We start from the raw sequence: 16,303 nt of genomic DNA on the forward strand, positions 1-16,303 counted from the left end.
CAAAAGGCTGGCATACCGAAAGGGGAATTATGAACAGATGAGAAGTTTCCTAAGTGAAATACCTTGGGACACAGACCTCAGAGATAAGTCTGTACAGGGTATGATGGACTATGTTACCCAAAAGTGTCAGGAGGCAGTAAACAGGTTCATCCCGGCCCAAAGGGAAAAATCCGAGAAGCAACAGAAGAATCCATGGTATAATAGGGCATGTATGGAAGCGAAGAAACTGAACAAAAGGGTGTGGAGGAACTTCCGGAATAACAGAACACCAGAAAGCAGAGAGAGATACCAGAGAACCAGGAATGAGTACGTCAGGGTGAGAAGAGAAGCAGAGAAAAGTTTTGAAAATGATATAGCAAACAAAGCCAAGACCGAACCAAAGCTACTCCATAGTCACATCAGAAGGAAAACAACAGTGAAAGAACAGGTATTGAAACTTCGAACAGGCGAGGACAGGTATACAGAGAATGACAGAGAGGTGTGTGAATAACTCAACAAGAGGTTCCAGGAGGTCTTCACAATAGAACAAGGTGAGGTCACTGTGCTAGGAGACAGGGAGGTAAACCAGGCGGCCTTGGAAGAATTCGAAATTACGAGAGAGGAGGTCAAGAGACACCTGCTGGATCTGGATGTTAGAAAGGCTTTTGGTCCAGATGGGATCTCACCATGGGTACTGAAAGAGTGTGCAGAGACACTTTGCTTGCCACTCTCCATAGTGTATAGTAAGTCACTGGAGACGGGAGACCTACCAGAAATATGGAAGACGGCGAATGTGGTCCCAATATACAAAAAGGGCGACAGGCAAGAGGCACTGAACTACAGGCCAGTGTCCTTGACTTGTATACCATGCAAGGTGATGGAGAAGATCGTGAGAAAAAACCTGGTAACACATCTGGAGAGAAGGGACTTCGTGACAAATCGCCAACATGGGTTCAGGGAGGGTAAATCTTGCATTACAGGTTTGATAGAATTCTACGATCAGGTGACAAAGATTAAGCAAGAAAGAGAGGGCTGGGCGGACTGCATTTTCTTGGATTGTCGGAAAGCCTTTGACTCAGTACCGCATAAGAGGCTGGTACATAAGCTGGAGAGACAGGCAGGTGTAGCTGGTAAGGTGCTCCAGTGGATAAGGGAGTATCTAAGCAATAGGAAGCAGAGAGTTACGGTGAGAGGTGAGACCTCCGATTTGCGTGAAGTCACCAGTGGAGTCCCACAGGGCTCTGTACTCGGTCCTATCTTGTTTCTGATATATGTAAATGATCTCCCGGAGGGTATCAATTCATTTCTCTCAATGTTTGCGGACGATGCTAAAATTATGAGAAGGATTAAAACAGAAGAGGACTGTTTGAGGCTTCAAGAAGACTTAGACAAGCTGAAGGAGTGGTCGAACAAATGGTTGTTAGAGTTTAACCCAACCAAATGTAATGTAATGAAGATAGGTGTAGGGAGCAGGAGGATAGATACAAGGTATCATCTGGGAGAGGAAATTCTTCAGGAGTCAGAGAAGGAAAAAGACTTGGGGGTTGATATCACGCCAGACCTGTCTCCTGCAGCACATATCAAGCGGATAACATCAGCGGCATATGCCAGGCTGGCCAACATACGAACGGCATTCAGAAACTAGTGTAAAGAATCATTCAGAACTTTGTATACCACATATGTCAGGCCAATCCTGGAGTATGCAACCCCAGCATGGAGTCCATATCTAGTCAAGGATAAGACTAAACTGGAAAAGGTTCAAAGGTTTGCCACCAGACTAGTACCCGAGCTGAGAGGTATGAGCTACGAGGAGAGACTACGGGAATTAAACCTCACTTCGCTGGAAGACAGAAGAGTTAGGGGGGACATGATCACCACATTCAAGATTCTGAAGGGAATTGATAGGGTAGATAAAGACAGTCTATTTAACACAAGGGGAACACGCACAAGGGGACACAGGTGGAAACTGAGTGCCCAAATGAGCCACAGAGATATTAGAAAGAACTTTTTTAGTGTCAGAGTGGTTGACAAATGGAATGCACTAGGAAGGGATGTGGTGGAGGCTGACTCCATACACAGTTTCAAGTGTAGATATGATAGAGCCCGATAGGCTCAGGAATCTGTACACCTGTTGATTGACAGTTGAGAGGCGGGACCAAAGAGCCAGAGCTCAACCCCCACAAACACAACTAGGTGAGTACAACTAGGTGAGTACACACACACACACACACACATGGGGGCCTCGTAGCCTGGTGGATAGCGCGCAGGACTCGTAATTCTGTGGCGCGGGTTCGATTCCCGCATGAGGCAGAAACAAATGGGAAAAGTTTCTTTCACCCTAAGTGCCCCTGTTACCTAGCAGTAAATAGGTACCTGGGAGTTAGTCAGCTGTCACGGGCTGCTTCCTGGGGTGTGTGTGTGCGTGTGTGTGTGTGGTGTGGGGAAAAAAAAGTAGTTAGTAAACAGTTGATTGACAGTTGAGAGGCGGGCCGAAAGAGCAAAGCTCAACCCCCGCAAAAACACAATTAGTAAACACACACACACACCTGCTTCACAGGTCACTTCCTCACCAAATCAGCCCTCCCCGCCCCTGCTTATCTCCCCCAACACCTTCCCTGACCCCTCTGACCCCACTGCATTCAAACCCATCTGCTTCATCCAACACTCCAAGGACTCCCTCATCCCCTCAACCCCCAAAACCCGCCTGGACCTCATCCCCTCAACCCCTAAAACCCGCCCTGCCCTCACCCCTCCTCATCCTCTCTCCTTCCATGTGACCCCCCACCCTTACGAGGGTGGCACATGGACTGCCCGTGGGGGACGGGGGGACCCCCCTTCCTCTTCCTCCATTTCCCTTTTCCCCCTTCTGCCCCAATGTCACACCTACCTCTGAATTCCCCCTGACTAATACAACCTCCCTCCCATTCTCACTATCCATGATCCATCTACCCCTCTTCCCCCCCACCCCTCTCTGTCCTTCTCCCCCCAACCTCTCAAACTCTATCTGACTCCCAACCTTACGCTACCTCTCGACCCTTCTATGCCTATCAGACCCTCCCTAATCTTTAGACCCAGTATGCCTTTTCTACTCCAGACCTACCTACCCAGAGCTTCCTACTTACCTTCCTAGATGCCAAGCCCCCATTCGCCCCCCAAGCAGCCCTCCCGACCCCTTTCACCCCCCCAGACCCCCCCCAGATCCCCCCAGACACCCCCCGGATCCCCCAGCCCCCATTCACCCCCCAGTCCCCATTCACCCCCAGACAATTCCCCAGATCCCCCCAGACCCCCAGAGAACGGGCGAACTCTGGTACAAGAGTTTCCATGAAGAATCTCAAGGTTTTGTACACCAATGCTGTTGAGGTATCTAATAAAGCAGAAGTGATAAAAGAAAGAGTGAGTGAGGGAGATTCTGACATAGTTGCAATAGTGGAAACTAAAATAAATGACATGATTTAAGATGCAATCTTTCCAGAGGGCTACCAGGTGATAAGAAAAGAAAGGACACATAGACAGGGAGGGGGAGTAGCACTCCTAATAAAGCGGAAATGGAAGTTTGAAGACCTGGGAAATCGGGTTTCCAATGAGAGCACAAGCTTCATACATGGAACTCTGACAGCAGATGAGAGGAAGATTGTGAGCTTGGTAATCTACAATCCCCCCTCCAAACAGTAGAAGACCCAGGCAGGAGTATGAAGACAACAACAAGGCATGCATAAATGAACTGCAGAAGGCAGCAACACTAGCCCACAGAATGAGAGAGAAACTGCTGGTCATGGGGGACCTAAATCATGGAGAGATGAATTGGGAATCAAGGATCCCCAAGGAGGGGACGAAACATGGGGAGCAAAGTTAGTGGATGTTATAGACAGGAATTTCCTAAGACAACATGTGAAGGAAGACACAAGGGGAAAGAGGAGGAGATGTACCGAGCCTATTAGACCTGATTTTCACCCAGAACGTAGAAGACATCGAGAATTTGGAGCATGAAATACCTCTAGGGACCAGCGACCATTGTGTCCTAGTCTTTGATTACATGATGGAATTCAAACTTGTGACCATGGGACAAGAGGTCTGGGAAAGGAGAGTTGACTACAGGAAAGGGGATTACAAGAGGATAAGGGACTATCTGGGAGAGGTGCAGTGAGAGGAAGAAATTAGAGGAAAAACAGTCCAAGATATGATGGACCTAGTCATACAGAAATGCCAGGAGGCCGAAGAGATTTATACCAATAGTAAAGAGAAAAAATAAAAGGGAATATAATAACCCATGGTTTAATAGACAGTGTCAAGAAGCAAAAATGGCCAGCAGGCGGGAGTGGAGGAAGTTCAGAAGACAAAGGACAGAGGACAATAGGATCAGATGCAACAGAGGTAGGAACGTTTACAGTAACATAAGAACTATGAGAACGATATTGCGATCAAAGCGAAAAAGCAATCTAATTTACTTCTACTAACTCTGTTGTTTATAATATATATAAACGATTTAGATTCAGGTTTGAGTAGCAACATTTGCAAATTTGCTGATGATACGAAAATCGGTAGGGAATTAATTCGGAGGAGGACTCACTATCACTTCAAGTTGATCTAGATAGGGTTTTGAAATTGGTCAAAGGATTGGCAAATGCAGTTTAATGCTGATAAATGTAAAGTTCTGAGGCTAGGTAATGATGATAGAGTTACAAGATACGAGCTAGATGGTGTTGAGATTGCGAAGTCGGATTGCGAAAGGGATCTGGGAGTTATGATTAGTAAGAATTTAAAACAAAAGGATCAATGCATGAATGTTCGTAATAAAGCAAATAGGACACTGGGATTTATTAATCGAAGCGTTAGTAACAAGACACCTGGTGTGGTTCTTAAGCTATATCTTGCTCTGGTTAGGCCCCATTTAGATTATGCAGTTCAGTTTTGGTCGCCGTATTATAGAATGGATATAAATTCACTTGAACGTGTCCAACGTAGGATGACTAAGTTAATTCCCCAAATTAGAAATCTTTCATATGAAGAAAGATTAACAAAGCTTAAGTTGCATTCACTGGAAAGGCGAAGAGTTAGGGGTGACATGATAGAGGTTTACAAGTGGGTGAATGGACATAACAAAGGGGATATTAATAGGGTATTAAAAATATCAACACAAGACAGAACACGAAACAATGGGTATAAATTGGATAAGTTTAGATTTAGGAAAGACTTGGGTAAATACTGGTTCAGTAACACGGCTGTTGATTTGTGGAACCAATTGCCGCGTAACGTGGTGGAGGTGGGGTCCCTCGATTGTTTCAAGCGCGGGTTGGACAAGTATATGAGTGGGATTGGGTGGTTATAGATAGGAGCTGCCTCGTATGGGCCAATAGGCCTTCTGCTGTTACCTTTGTTCTTATGTTCTTATGTACTTCACAACCATATAAGAAGAAAAATGTCGGTGAACGACCAAGTGACACGACTAAGGAAAACAGAGGAGGCATATACTGGAAGTGATAAGGAAATCTATGAGGCACTGAATGCCAGTTACCATGGAGTGTTCACTACCGAGCCTGAGCAGCTCCCATTGTTAGAAGGGATTACCCTAGATGAAAGACTATCAGATATAGAAGTGACAGCAGGGGAGCTAATGAAACAGTTGACAACACTGGCTGCAACTAAAGCAGTTGAACGAGACAAAGTATCACCGAGGATACTAAAAGAGGCAGCACAGGCTCTCAGCATGCCTCTGGCAATGATTTTTAATGAGTCACTTATGTCGGGAGAATTGTCCAGTTACTGGAAGAAGGTAAATGTCGTACCAATTTTCAAGAAAGGAGATAGGGAAGAGGCACTTAACTGTAGACCTGTATCACTGACAAGCATCTCCTGTAAAATACTGGAAAGAATAATTAGGCTACGACTGGTTGCACACCTGGAGAACGTTAGGTTTGTGAACAAACATCAACATGGGTTCTGGAAAAGGAAATTGTGCCTAACAAACATTTTGGAATTCTGTGATAAAATAACGAGGATAAGACGGGACATAGAAGGTTGGGCAGACTGCATATTTCTGGACTGCAAAATAGGCTTTGATACAGTACCGCACATGAGACTGCTGTTTAAATTCGAGAGGCAGGAGGGGGTGGGAGGAAAGGTCCTAGCATGGATAAGGAACTACCTAACAGGAATGAGCCAAAGAGTTACGGTAAAGGGCGAGAAGTCGGACTGGCGAATATAACGAGTGGAGTACCACAAGGATCGGTGCTGGGACCAATTCTATTTCTAGTATAGTCTAGGGAGCCGGTCGGTCGAGCGGACAGCACGCCGTCACACAGGACTTGTGATCCTGTGGTCCTGGATTCGATCCCAGGCGCCGGCGAGCAACAATGGGCAGAGTTTCTTTCACCCTATGTCCCTGTTACCTAGCAGTAAAATAGGTACCTGGGTGTTAGTCAGCTGTCACGGGCTGCTTCCTGGGGGTGGAGGCCTGGTTGAGGACCGGGCCGCGGGGACACTAAAAAGACCCGAAGTCATCTCAAGATAACCTCAAGATAGTATATGTTAACGACATGTTTACAGGAGTAGAGTCCTACATGTCGATGTTCGTGGATGACACAAAGTTGATGAGAAGAGTTGTGACAGATGAGGATTGCAGGATCCTCCACGAGGACCTGAACAGGTTGCAGAGATGGTCAGAGAAGTGGTTACTGGAGTTCAACACGAGCAAATGTAAAGTTATAGAAATGGGACTAGGTCATAGGAGACCAAAGAGACAGTACACAATGAAGGGGAACTGCCTAACTGTGACGACGCGAGAAAGACACCAGGGCGTGGACGTAACAGCTGATCTATCTCCTGAAGCACATATAAATAGGATAATGACAGCAGCGTACTCTACACTGGCAAAAGTTAAAACTTCATTCAGAAACCTAAGTAAGGAGTCATTTAGGGCGCTTTACACTGCCTGTGTGAGGCCAGTCTTAGAATATGCCGCCTCATCAAGGAGTCCTCATCTGAAGAAGCATATAAGGAAACAGGAAAAGGTTCAGAGGTTTGCAATGAGACTCGTCCCAGAGGTACGAGAGATGGGGTATGAGGAGTGCCTGAGGGAACTGTGCCTTACGACACTAGAAAGAAGAAGGGAGAGAGGGGGACATGATAGGAACTTATAAAATACTCAGGGTGATTGACAGAGGGGACATAGACGAAATGTTCACACGGAATAGCAACAGAATGAGTGGACATAGGTGGAAGCTGGAAACTCAGATGAGTCACAGGGATGTTAGGAAGTTTTCTTTTAGTGTGAGATTAGAGGGAAAATGGAATGCACTTAAGGAACAGGTTGTGGAAGCAAATACTATTCATAATTTTAAAACTAGGTATGATAGGGAAATAGGACTATAGTTATTGCTGTTAAAACCGATGCACGAAAGGTGGGATCCAAGAGTCAATGCTCGATCCTGCAGACACAAATAGGTGAGTACACACACACAAACTTCTGAAGCCAGTATGTCAGGGAACCCAGAAGAATGAGAGGAAACGATGAACCAGCGAAACTTGACCTTGTCTTCACTTTGAACGACTCCGACATAAGGGATATCAGTTTCGAGGCCCCGGTACTACTGAGCGACGACAGTGTACTGACGTTTGAGTATCTGGTTGAATATGGGTTAGAGAACTCGAGGAGCTTATGTTAACGTGAAGAATAGGAGTAAGTTAGAGGAGAAAATAGAGGTGGAACCCCCTTGGGAAGTATGTAAGGTGCATAAAAGGTACTGGAGGAAGTGAAACCTCCGATAAACCTGTTTGAGGAGAACCAGGAAGTGGAAGTAACCATGTTGAACAGGTGTGAAAAATAATGTGGACAGATTGAGTACAAGAGTAGAGTGAAGAATTATCCACATGAACAGAAGTTTAGGAAAGAGGAAGTTGAGTTGTGAGATATCAGAAGTGGTCATATTTCACGAGAAACGTGAAGGAGAAACAGTGAAGAGGAGTGATGGTCGAAAAGTGAGAAGAGATAGTATGTGCGAAGAGATGCTTATTAGCACTCCAGGAGAGGTAGGGCAACGAGTACGACTGAGTCTGGTACCGTACTTGAGGAAACCTTGAGGGAACGAGGAAGAGTTGAATGGCTAGAATTAGAGTTTGTGTAATAGAACGGAAGAATCAGTGGAAAGCAAAGTGGAAATAATTACCACAATTTTGTATCCTGGAGAAGTAGCTAAAGGCAAACGACTACACATAACCCTAAACTGAATCCCATCCAATACTGGAATCCCATTAGACGAGAAAGCTGATGAAACTGCTAAATTGATAACCGTCATCTAGTGATCCACAAAATAATCTACCCCAGCCTAGAGTACATAAAAAACACCATCACCAACAAACTTGCACATCTGAAAAAAGTGCATCGACATATGAGAATAGCAGAAGGTATCTTCAAGCCACCAAGTTAGACTACGTCTAGGTTACAGATGCTGCTGAGAAATTAGTGAACTCAGAGAGTGGGAATGCATCTTTTGCCAAACAATCACAGAAAAGCCACTACTTCACTATATCCTGTTATGTGAAGCATCCAACGATCTTAGAAGAGTTTTAAAAGTCTCTGAATCTTGCAGTAACCACCCTGAAGCCATCAACACTGCCAATCTTCTGGTCATAAAAGGTGTCCATCAGCTGGACACCCTCATAAATACTGTAAAGCAGTATTCTTCCCCGCGATAGCAGCCACTTAAAAAGGATTGGCGATTTAATGGCGAGCTCAGCACACGGCAAATCCTTACACGACTAAAGATCACATTTACTCCAAAAAATCTGTCACTTACGGGCTTAATGCCTGTTCCACCTCTTGGAAGGTTTAATTTTCATGAGTCAATCAACCCCCACTCCCTAATAATGATAATGACTTGATAATGATCCAGGACGGACTGAAACGTCGTCGTTTCTTCATCTTCTGATGTGCGGTTTGGTCATCATATTTTTACCCGTTATTGTGACTCATCATTTTCAATTACTCTCATACTTTACTTTAATAATTATAATATAATAGTTTTATTATGATAATGATAATTTATTGTTTATCGCAATATACTTCTAAATACAAAAGTTTTGTGACCAACTAAGGCAATATTTGTGTATGTTACAGTTTCATTATGCCTATGTTAACCTCACCTTCAACTCAAATCCTTCAACGTCGAGGGAGAAGAAATCAATTTGTGTCACGTTGAGTGCCAGCAACAAGGAGTAGATTGGGAGAGCCTTGGATGTATATGTGCTTTTAGTGTTATTGCTGATTTGTCCTAGAACTCCTTTTATTCCAGTCGAGCTGTGAAAAATTGAAAATATGGAATGATCACTATCTGAAATAACATTGTCCATGTCGAGTTAGGGAATCGGTGAATTCGTATACACACAAGAATGCACTTCATGGTACATGCAAAAGGCTATACAGTAACACACTCGCATGCACTCGTCATTATACAGGCAACAGGCTGTTGTAATATATTCTCACATACAGAACTTCTCACCTCATTACTTGGACCGAAGGCAGTAACAGTGTACCATTGCATATACATCTTAAATAGACATTATTGCTAGTGATAATACACAGTAAGGTATATAATATCCTAAAAATTTCCAATCAATTAATAACCTTAGAGTTGTGAAAGGTAAATTTTATTTCAGCTATAGAAACGGGCAACTGAATATTCTATGTTTTGTCATTTGGATATCGTTTTTAAATCAGGAAGAATAATCCATTTATGTAAGCTACAATCAACGGTAATCAAAGTTCACAATACACAATACTACATGTTTAACATATTTAGGTCAACTAGGGCAGCTTGCATACGTTGTTGTCCAGGAAATATATCCCAAGAGCAGCAGTACAAGTCAATACACAGACATGAGTATCACACTGCACCTCTTTTCTAAACAACAGACAGGCCTCATAAACAATGACCAAATATTCATTAACCCTGCAGCCAAACTCCGTGTTTATATATGAAAACTTCTTTATACATGACTTCAAACAGTTCTCAAACAATGCTCGCCGGTCTGTCAAGGTCATTCCCATAGAAGCATTCATCAATTTCAATATTTGTTCAAATTAGGTTTATAAAGTCTGTTGGTAATCATTTTCTATGCAAAACATTTAAAATTCATCTATTTTAACATGCTGTTCATTCAAAATAGGAATTTTCCCAAATATAAATTGACACGGTATATTAGTATACCGTGTATATTAAGGAATTGGTTAGGTTAGGTGTTGAAGCTCAGTTGACGATTATTTGTATTTGAAGGACATGAGTGAAGCATTTATTGCGATGTGGTTCAAACAAATGTTGTCAGCGAAGCTCTTATTAAGTCCCCCAACTACTTAGGCTGGACGGTAGAGCGAAGGTCTCGCTTCGTGCAGATGACGTTCAATCCAAGTGGTTGGACAGCATTTCTTGCCCTCCGTCTCGTCCCAAATCCTTATCCTGACCCCTTCCAAGTGTTATATAGTCGTAATTGCTTAGCGCTTTCCCCTCATAATTCCGCTTCCTTGTTCTGGAAGTGTTCGGAAGTCATCAGTTGGGAGTCGTGTGTAAACAGTTTTTCATTCATAAATGGTGGTTTGGCGGAAGAATGGAAGGTAATTTGGCCTTTGTTTATGAGGACGGGTTGGGTATTTTGACCACTATACGATCGATACGATCGATGGAGCAGTGATGAGAGTAACAGCGCTGTTGATAGGGAGACCCGGAACGGCCTAATCTTGAGTTCACTTATAAATATATGTGATATATATATATATATATATATATATATATATATATATATATATATATATATATATATATATATATATATATATATATATATATATATATATATATATACATATGAATGAAAACTCACACCCCAGAAGTGACTCGAACCCATATTCCCAGGAGCAACGCAACTGGTAACTACAGGGCGCCTTAATCCACTTGACCATCACGGCCATCAAAGGAAGTGATAGCCAAGGCTATTTGAGCCACTTCCCCGACGGCAACTCGGATAGTAATCTTGGGCATAGCATTTCACCAAATCACCTCATTCTTTGGGACACACGTGAGGAACACAAATGTGCCCCAAAGAATGAGGTGATTTGGTGAAATGCTATGCCCAAGATTACTATCCGAGTTGCCGTCGGGGAAGTGGCTCAAATAGCCTTGGCTATCACTTCCTTTGACGGCCGTGATGGTCAAGTGGATTAAGGCGCCCTGTAGTTACCAGTTGCGTTGCTCCTGGGAGTATGGGTTCGAGTCACTCCTGGGGTGTGAGTTTTCATTCACATATAGTCCTGGGGACCATTCAGGCTTGTTCGCATATATATATATATATATATATATATATATATATATATATATATATATATTTATATATATATATATATATATATATATATATATATATATATATATATATATATATATATATATATATATATATATATATATATATATATATATATATATATATATATATATATATATATGTCGTACCTAGTAGCCAGAACTCACTTCTCAGCCTACTATTCAAGGCCCGATTTGCCTAATAAGCCAAGTTTTCCTGAAATAATATATTTACTATAATTTTTTTCTTATGAAATGATAAAGCAACCCTTTTCTCTATGTATGAGGTCAATTTTTTTTTATTGGAGTTAAAATTAACGTAGATATATGACCGAACCTAACCAACCCTACCTAACCTAACCTAACCTATATTTATAGGTAAGGTTAGGTTAGGAAGCCAAAAAAAGCTAGGTTAGGTTAGGTTAGGTAGGTTAGGTAGACGAAAAAACATTAATTCATGAAAACTTGGCTTATTAGGCAAATCGGGCCTTGAATAGTAGGCTGAGAAGTGCGTTCTGGCTATTAGGTACGACATATATATATATATATATATATATATATATATATATATATATATATATATATATATATATATATATATATGTCGTACCTATTAGCCAGAACGCACTTCTCAGCCTACTATGCAAGGCCCAATTTGCCTAATAAGCCAAGTTTTCATGAATTAATTGTCTTTCGACTACCTAACCTAACCTAACTTTTTTCGGCTGCCTAACCGAACCTAACCTATGAAGATAGGTTAGGTTAGGTTAGGTAGGGTTGGTTAGGTTCGGTCATATATCAATGTTAATTTTAATTTCAATAAAAAAAAATTGACCTCATACATAATGAAATGGGTAGCTTTATCATTTCATAAGAAAAAATTTAGAGAAAATAAATTAATTTTGGAAAACTTGGCTTATTAGGCAAATCGGGCCTTGCATAGTAGGCTGAGAAGTGCGTTCTGGCTACTAGGTACAACATATATATATGTCGTACCTAGTAGCCAGAACGCACTTCTCAGCCTACTATGCAAGGCCTGATTTGCCTAATCAGCCGAGTTTTCATGAATTAATTGTTTTTCGGCAACCTAACCTACCTAACCTAACCTAACCTAACTTTTTCCGCTAGCTAACCTAACCTATAAAGATAGGTTAGGTAGGGTTGGTTAGGTTCCGTCATATAACTACGTTAATTTTAACTCTAATAAAAAAAATTGACCTCATACATAATGAAATGGGTAGCTTTATCATTTCATAAGAAAAAAAATAGAGAAAATATATTAATTCAGGAAAACTTGAGTTATTAGGCAAATTGGGCCTTGAGTAGTAGGCCGAGAAGAGCGTTCTGGCTACTAGGTACGACATATATATATATATATATATATATATATATATATATATATATATATATATATATATATATATATATATATATATATACCCATATGCAACTGGTATGTACAAGACGCTTTAATCCGCTTGACGATCACGACCAGACAAAAAGGAAGTGATAGCCGAAGCTATTTCAACCACTTCCTCGCCGGCACTCGGATGGTAATCTTGGGCATAGCATTTTATCAAATCACCTCATTCTTTGAGGCACACGTGAGGAACACAAATGCGAATAAGCCTGAAAGATCCCCAGGACTATATGTATTGAAAACTCACACACCAGAAGTGACTCGAACCCATACTGCCAGGAGGAACGCAACTAGTATGTACAGGACGCCTTAATCTGCTTGACTATCATGACCGGACAAAAAGGAAGTGATAGCTGAAGCTATTTGAAGCACTTTCTCGCCGGCACTCGGATGGTAATCTTTGGCGTAGCATTTTATCAAATCACCTCATTCTTTGGGGCACACGTGAGGAACACAAATGCGAACAAGCCTGAATGGTCCCCAAGACTATCTGCAAATGAAAACTCACACCCCAGAAGTGACTCGAACCCATACTGCCAGGACCAACACAACTGGTATGTCAGGACGCCTTAATCCGCTTGACCATCACGACCGGACAAAAAGGAAGTGATAGCCGAAGCTATTTGAACCACTTCCCCGCCGGCACTCAGATGGTAATCTTGGGCATAGCATTTAATCACATCACCTCATTCTTTGCGGCACACGTGAGGAACACAAATGCGAACAATCCTGAATGGTCCCCAATACTATATGCAACCGAAAACTCCTCATTCATATCAAATCACCTCATTCTTTTGGGCATTCTTTGTGTGTGTGTGTGTGTGTGTGTGTACTCACCTAATTGCCTAATTGTACTCACCTAATTGTGCTTGCGGGGGTTGAGCTCTGGCTCTTTGGTCCCGCCTCTCAACCGTCAATCAACTGGTGTACAGATTCCTGAGCCTATTGGGCTCTATCATATCTACATTTGAAACTGTGTATGGAGTCAGCCTCCACCACATCACTTTTTAATGCATTCCATTTACTAACTACTCTGACACTGAAAAAGTTCTTTCTAACGTCTCTGTGGCTCATTTGGGTACTCAGTTTCCATCTGTGTCCTCTTGTTCGCGTCCCACCAGTGTTGAATAGTTCATCCTCGTTTACCCGGTCGATTCCCCTGAGGATTTTGTAGGTTGTGATCATGTCCCCCCTTACTCTTCTGTCTTCCAGTGTCGTAAGGTGCATTTCCCGCAGCCTTTCCTCATAACTCATGCCTCTTAGTTCTGGGACTAGTCTAGTAGCATACCTTTGGACTTTTTCCAGCTTCGTCTTGTGCTTGACAAGGTACGGGCTCCATGCTGGGGCCATGCTGTGTGTGTGTGTGTGTGTGTGTGTGTGTGTGTGTGTGTGTGTGTGTGTGTGTGTGTGTGTGTGCAAATCACGAAAAATAAACATGTGACTAAAAATGTGACAGTGTCATACCACGGAGTAAAATTGAAACAAGAATTTCCTTAAGTACTTTCGTATATTAATACATCTCCTTTACTCCTTCTGAAGATGTATTAATATACGAAAGTACTAAAGGAAATTCCTGGTTTCAATTTTCCTTTGTGGTCTGACACTGTCATATATATATATATATATATATATATATATATATATATATATATATATATATATATATATATATATATATATATATATATATATATTTATATATATATATATATATATATATATATATATATATATATATATATATATATATATATATATATATATATATATATATATATATACACCTTTTTAGACACTCAACCCACCAGGGGACTCGAACACTGGCCAACAAGGTGGCAGTTGCATGCTGTATCCACTACACCATACTTCAAAGCCATTAAGAGAGGTAGGAATTCTGTGGTATTTAACCAACCAGAACTCCAATCCTCTCCCAGGCAATGAGATAGTGTGGGACCTCTAATGCTCTTTCATCGGTTCCTGTTATATGGGAAAACTCAGTGCCAAATGCTTAATGCACAGACTACCCTATTCCAGTAGCTGAAGTTTATAACTCATTATATATATATATATATATATATATATATATATATATATATATATATATATATATATATATATATATATATATATATATATATATAACTGAAAACTCACACCCCAGAAGTGACTCGAACCCATACTCCCAGAAGCAACGCAACTGGTATGTACAAGACGCCTTAATCCACTTGACCATCACGACCGGACAAAATGAGGTGATAGCCGAGGCTATATGAACCACCCCACCGCCGGCACTCGGATAGTTATCTTGGGCATAGCATTTTACCAAATCACCTCATTCTTTGGGGCACACGTGAGGAACACAAATGCGAACAAGCCTGAATGGTCCCCAGGACATATGCAACTGAAAACTCACACCCCAGAAGTGACTCGAACCCATACTCCCAGAAGCAACGCAACTGGTATGTACAAGACGCCTTAATCCACTTGACCATCACGACCGGACAAAACGAGGTGATAGCCGAGGCTATATGAACCACCCCACCGCCGGCACTCGGATAGTTATCTTGGGCATAGCATTTTACCAAATCACCTCATTCTTTGGGGCACACGTGAGGAACACAAATGCGAACAAGCCTGAATGGTCCCCAGGACATATGCAACTGAAAACTCACACCCCAGAAGTGACTCGAACCCATACTCCCAGAAGCAACGCAACTGGTATGTACAAGACGCCTTAATCCACTTGACCATCACGACCGGACAAAATGAGGTGATAGCCGAGGCTATATGAACCACCCCACCGCCGGCACTCGGATAGTTATCTTGGGCATAGCATTTTACCAAATCACCTCATTCTTTGGGGCACACGTGAGGAACACAAATGCGAACAAGCCTGAATGGTCCCCAGGACATATGCAACTGAAAACTCACACCCCAGAAGTGACTCGAACCCATACTCCCAGAAGCAACGCAACTGGTATGTACAAGACGCCTTAATCCACTTGACCATCACGACCGGACAAAATGAGGTGATAGCCGAGGCTATATGAACCACCCCACCGCCGGCACTCGGATAGTTATCTTGGGCATAGCATTTTACCAAATCACCTCATTCTTTGGGGCACACGTGAGGAACACAAATGCGAACAAGCCTGAATGGTCCCCAGGACATATGCAACTGAAAACTCACACCCCATTTGATTAAAATGGGTAAAATGGGGTGATTTGGTAAAATGCTATGCCCAAGATAATTATCCGAGTGCCGGTGGTGGGGTGGTTCATATAGCCTCGGCTATCACCTCATTTTGTCCGGTCGTGATGGTCAAGTGGATTAAGGCGTCTTGTACATACCAGTTGCGTTGCTTCTGGGAGTATGGGTTCGAGTCACTTCTGGGGTGTGAGTTTTCAGTTGCATATGTCCTGGGGACCATTCAGGCTTGTTCGCATTTGTGTTCCTCACGTGTGCCCCAAAGAATGAGGTGATTTGGTAAAATGCTATGCCCAAGATAACTATCCGAGTGCCGGCGGTGGGGTGGTTCATATAGCCTCGGCT

This window comes from Procambarus clarkii, chromosome 3, assembly GCF_040958095.1.
Source record: "Procambarus clarkii isolate CNS0578487 chromosome 3, FALCON_Pclarkii_2.0, whole genome shotgun sequence".
NCBI lineage: Eukaryota > Metazoa > Arthropoda > Malacostraca > Decapoda > Cambaridae > Procambarus > Procambarus clarkii.